Here is a 5,743-nt window from a genome sequence, read left to right as displayed (position 1 = left end):
TTCTAGTGAGAAATCATAAAACAAAAAGTGAGAACATCTAGATCTCTTTAACCTAAAACTGTAGTACGTGGCGAGCCAAACCGATAAAACAATGATGCATACTCATCGGGAGTGTGTAAGATCCTTAAACAAGGCTTAACAGGGTTTACGAACCATGCATTGCGATGCCGGACACTCACAATTGTCACACATGCATCCTCTCTCAATCGTTTTCACTCTATCTCTCTCTATGTCAAATCTCTCCAAGTATGTGAAATCTCTCTCAAATATCTCTCTGTATGAGAAATCTCTCCAAAAATGTCAAATCTCTCCCAAATCTCTCCAAGTATGTGAAAACTCTCGCAAATATCTCTTTGTATGAGAAATCTCTCCAAGAATGTCAAATCTCTCCCAAATCTCTCCAAGTGTGAGAAATCTCTCCCAAATCTCTCTCAAATAGTTCCCGTAACTTTTTAGAATCATTCGGGTCATTCCGGCCCTTAACCGGGTCAAAAACGGCTTAAAACGGGGCGAAAACGAGAAAAATGGACATTAGGAACCGAAACCTCTCGAGAAGAGAGAAGCCTCTTAGGACCCGAACGCCCTCTTAGGGACCGAGAGCAAGGAGGAGCCGAACCCTCCTGAGCCGAAGGTCCTCTCAGGGCCGAACCTCGCCCAGGAGGAACCGAACCCGAGAGCAAGGAACCGAACCCGAGAGCAAGGAACCGAAACCGAACCGAAGGTACTGTTCACCAACCGAACCGAAGGTACTGTTCACCAACCGAACCGAAGGTACTGTTCACTACTGTTCACTACAGTCCGTTCGGTTCTGACTTCTCGCCTTTCATCGCCGGACCGAGCCTCGGTCTCTGTCGCTACCCCGCCTCTCTGTCTCGCTCGGTCTCTGTTCGCGCCCTCTGTTCTCTTCTTCTCTCCTCTCGGTTCCTTCCCTCATTCTCCTTCCCTCTCGGTTTCTGCCTCTCTCCCTCTCGGTTCAGCACCAGAATTCGCATATTTGTCACATTTAGCCCATTTTTGATATTTTTAACATTTTAAGCCCGTTTTTCGTGATTTTAAAGCGGGATTTTCTCCAGAAATTATATTTTAACATAATAAACTCTAAATATTCATAATTTAAACATATTTTGATGAAAATCATTATTTAAATAATAAAAAAAAAATTAAATGGGTGAATTATTAAAGGTGGAGTGTTGACTTTGCCTTATCCAATGTCACAAGCAACCACCCCACACCCACTCTTTGACTAACCACACCTCCCCACCTTACCTAGGTCACATCAATGTCATTTCCACTCAATTTACACTCATTCCCACGATTTTAGAGCTGGAACAAACATCCTCTCTCCTCATTTTCTCTCATTTACCCTCATTTCACTAAGTATCAAACACCACTTTCTCTCAAACTTTTCCCACTCCAAACTCGAGATTCAAGGCTGATCTTCACGTGTTCTTCCACTCTTAGTAAGTATAATTCATCCTCCTTATGATTATTTCACTTCATTCTACTCAAATCATGAATATCTTACACAAACTCCATCATATTAGCGTTAGAGCTTCGAATCTTCAAGTGATTCTTCAAGTGTTCTTGGGTTGAACACTTCTCTTCTTCAACACTTATCTACTGAAATCACTCAAGGTGAGTCCATACCCCTACATTTTCATGTTTTCTCAAGTTTTCAGGGGGGGAATACAAGTTAAAACACTAAGAACATAATTAAAATTTTCTAACAGCCTTCATCAGAAAAGTTCAACTCCATTCACGGACTGTTTTGGGCATCTTAAACATTTTTGTTTTCAAAACTGTACAAGGTGCAAATAGTTCAAGTTTGTAGCTTTAAAATGACTACTTGCACATCTCCATACGATTTTTCTACAATTTATGGTGATTTTTACAAAACTGCCTATCATTTCAAACAACAATCCGGACCAGTCTGTGATTATGGACATTTTCACCCAAGTTGGAGGTCATTAAAAATCGTGATAAAAATTATGAGTAAACTAGACACATTTTGTGAACTCTCAGAATTTACGGATCTAGTTTTTGACTTCGTATGATTTTTCTATGATTTTTCCAAAACTGGGCAGAATTGCTAAAGTTAGCCAACAGCATGTAAATATCATAACACTTTGTATTATGTTGAGCAAAGTGTATAATCATAAGTTCTAATATTTGAATGTGTTTCCTTGTTAGTTTATCATTATGAACTGAAACTAAGTCATTCATATTAAATATTATTCATTCATTTTAGAAACGTATTAGTTAACTATAAAAAGTATAGTTTGATAAATTCATAACACTAATACATTTCCATAAAAGAGTTCATGCATATTACATACATTTTAGATAAACTATAATAGGTATAGTTTATGATACATCACTCAACGCACTCGTACAAGAAGGGTACATTCATACAAGAAATATTTATATTCACACACATTTCACGTAAACTTGTTAACCTATATTGTGAGACTCTCTCTCTCTCTCTCTCCCCGTACGTCCGGGTGCGGGATATAATTCCTGGTAGTTATAATCAGAATCTCCTTGAGGGAGAACGTGATACTTGTATATAGATCTATATTGGGTTTGACACCCCACACCTTGCTGCTAGCTACAGTTGGACCTGCAGGTCTACGGGTGACAAATGTCATTTTATTTTTCGCGACACTGAGAACGTCGTGGCAGGTTCACATAGTCATAGTATGATTATAGCGACTCACATAGGGATATAACAATCCATAAGTTTACGGGATTTTATTTTTAAAACCTAAACGAGTTTTATGTCGATTTAAAATCACCTTTTTATCTCTATGAGTACAGATATTACTGTACACTTTTGGTTTTGGTAGTTACGACTACACATCATTTGAAACCACATTTATACTTTTAAGTATGGTCAATACTTGTTATTTCTCGATCCTCTAATTTAGGACTACATATATATAAAGTATAAACGAACATGAGAACATACAGAAATTTCATTTAATTCAAATGCGTCCATGTCCATTTAAGTGCATAACAATTTCTATTAATAAGAAAGGTTACTTATACATTTTGGTCTTCAGTCATAAGACTACATTACGCAGATTTAAAGAAAATATCGGATTTTCTGGATACATATTCTAACGCTTTTACAAGGAAAACGATTTACTTTTCCAACGAAATCTCTTATGAACTCACCAACCTTTGTGTTGACACTTTTCAAAACTACTTGTATTCTCAGGAATTCAGTGAAAACAGGAAATCAACAACGTTTTGAGGATGGGACGATAAATCGTCAAACAGTTCATTTTGTATTATAATGTAATTGATGTGAATCATGTAAACATGTGCTTTGATGTAACGTTTTCAATTATAATTGTGTTGGTTGTATTTACTTTGAACACTATTATACTCATTGTTGTGATACTCTACATGAAGTCCTCCACCCCCGGACGTTTCCGCCATCCTTGGTTTGGGGGTGCGACATCATGTTTCACAAGTGCATACATATACATGAAAATTTAGCAACCAAATTGATACGAGTAAAATTACATACAACATAAATAAATTTTGGACATGCTTTTCTACCCCAAAATGTAAAAACCGCAAATAAGGGTCCAAGTTATTTCACAATGATGCTAATGATGCCTCGAACTGAGTTTCACTCGTACCATTACTGACGTCCTACAATAATGTATACACTAATGATTCTCTAATTCACAACTAATACTAGCAAGCTTAACTTCTACGATGGAGAATGACAATATTTTGTCAAAATTTTGATGTTGTTATGCTACAAATTTTTTTCTTTGAATTTAAGATTCCCATGAATCAATTTGTTTAAAAATAAATTTAAATAGAAAATCCCATTTTTGCAATGTTAAATCAAATCAGTTATAAAATTTTGCAAACATTATATTTTAGTTATAATTGTAATAAAATACCTCTAGATAAATTTTCATGGGTTTTTGATATGCCAAATTATTTTTCACCATTTAATTCTTTGAATAATCATAAAATAATGGAAAAATAGTAAATGATCATGAAAATTTCTTAGAATTTTTGTGTAACTGATTCACAATATCCCTAAACTAGGAAAAATATCAAATGCCACAATCAAGAAAAATAAAACCCCATTTTTAATATTTAAGTGTGTTTTGTGCCAAGAAAATCTAATTAAATAGTAAACAGTAATTAAAAATTACATTTTTTTTTATTTGTGTTCCAACTATAGTCAAAGACTTCTAGAAAATGTTTCATGATTTTTAGATATGTATAGGTACTTGTCCTTTATTTAAGCACTTGAATCAACACAAATTCCAAAAAAATTAGCAAACAGTTAAGATAAATCCTTAATATTTTTTTACAATTGTTATATGGTGTATATCAACTGAGAAAAATGTCAAAAGTTGTTTCTAAACAATAGAGTCAGATTTTATAATTTGTATGTGTTTAATATAAATAAAATCAAAATAAATTGTAAACAGATAGGATAAATCATCAATATTTTTGGGTAACTTATTTAGAGTATTTTGAAGCTAGGAAAAACTGTAAAAATCCCTTTTTATGATTTTTAGATGTGTTTAATTTTAATAAATTTGAAATAAATAGTAAACAATTAATATAAATCATCAAACTTTTTGCTTTTGGTTAACTGTAATATAAGATATTGTAATTTCTTGTGATATTTAAAACAATTTAACTATTTTACCTTGATTTCTTATCTTAAATAGGCATTTAATTAGTAAAAATTAGTAAACAGTAGATGAAAATTGTCAAACTTTTTAATTGACATCCTACTATAATGGAAGATAACTCGTAAATTTTCATGAATTATGGACAAGTGTGACAACCCGAAATTTCGATTTGGTCAAACCCTAAAAGCTAACCACTTCGTATCATAAATAAATCTCATTATTTCTTATTTTTAAGAAATATAAAGTTTGTTTGATTATTTTAATATTATTTTTAAACGAACGGGTGAAAGAAAGTGTCGTCTCGGGTTTTGATTTTTGAAAACCGCAAACACTTCGCGTATTAGATACACCCGACCAAAATTATATGTTTTGGGTTTAGAATTCACCCAAAAACCGTGAACTCATACATATGTATGAGTTTACTCCCCAAAAGCTAGTCATTTGTGTTTACTCCCCAAAAGTCAAAAGAGTAAACTCCAAAAACTCTCTCAAGTATCATCCAAGATTTAATTCCAAATCTTCAATCTTGTAAGTGTTCTTACCATTTCAAGTTAGTAAAACACTTAATCTAGTGTTTGTGCATCTATTCATCCATTCATTTCCGTTTTTTGTTTAGATTTTCCAAAACACCAAGAACACACACTAAGTGTTCTTGGCCTTTTAGCTCAAATCAAGCCTTCTATTAGTAAGTTCTTCCATCCTTGAGTGATTGTAAGCTAGTATTACATTTAAACACCAAGAAAATATGTCAAGAACACAAGACAAGAGGTGTTCACGGTCCAAGGAGATGCTTGGGCCGTAAACACCATAAAGTGCACCAAAGTGTGCCTAAGTCTTTATCTAAGCCCTAGTTTGATGTATAAACCATCATTGACATGTTTAAACCTTACTTTATTGTGTTTAAGCCTTGAAAAACATCAAATACCCACAAATATAGGTGTTTAAGGTTTGGGGATCTCCTAAAACCGTAAACACCCTAAAGTATGTCTAAATGGGTTATTTTCCTTCCTTGGGCTTAGAAACTAGCACATATACTTACCTAATTGTGTTAGGGACTTGAAAACATG

The sequence above is a fragment of the Lactuca saligna genome, chromosome 7, assembly GCF_052625555.1.
Source record: "Lactuca saligna cultivar CGN05327 chromosome 7, ASM5262555v1, whole genome shotgun sequence".
Taxonomy (NCBI): domain Eukaryota; kingdom Viridiplantae; phylum Streptophyta; class Magnoliopsida; order Asterales; family Asteraceae; genus Lactuca; species Lactuca saligna.
This window is presented reverse-complemented; position numbering follows the sequence as displayed.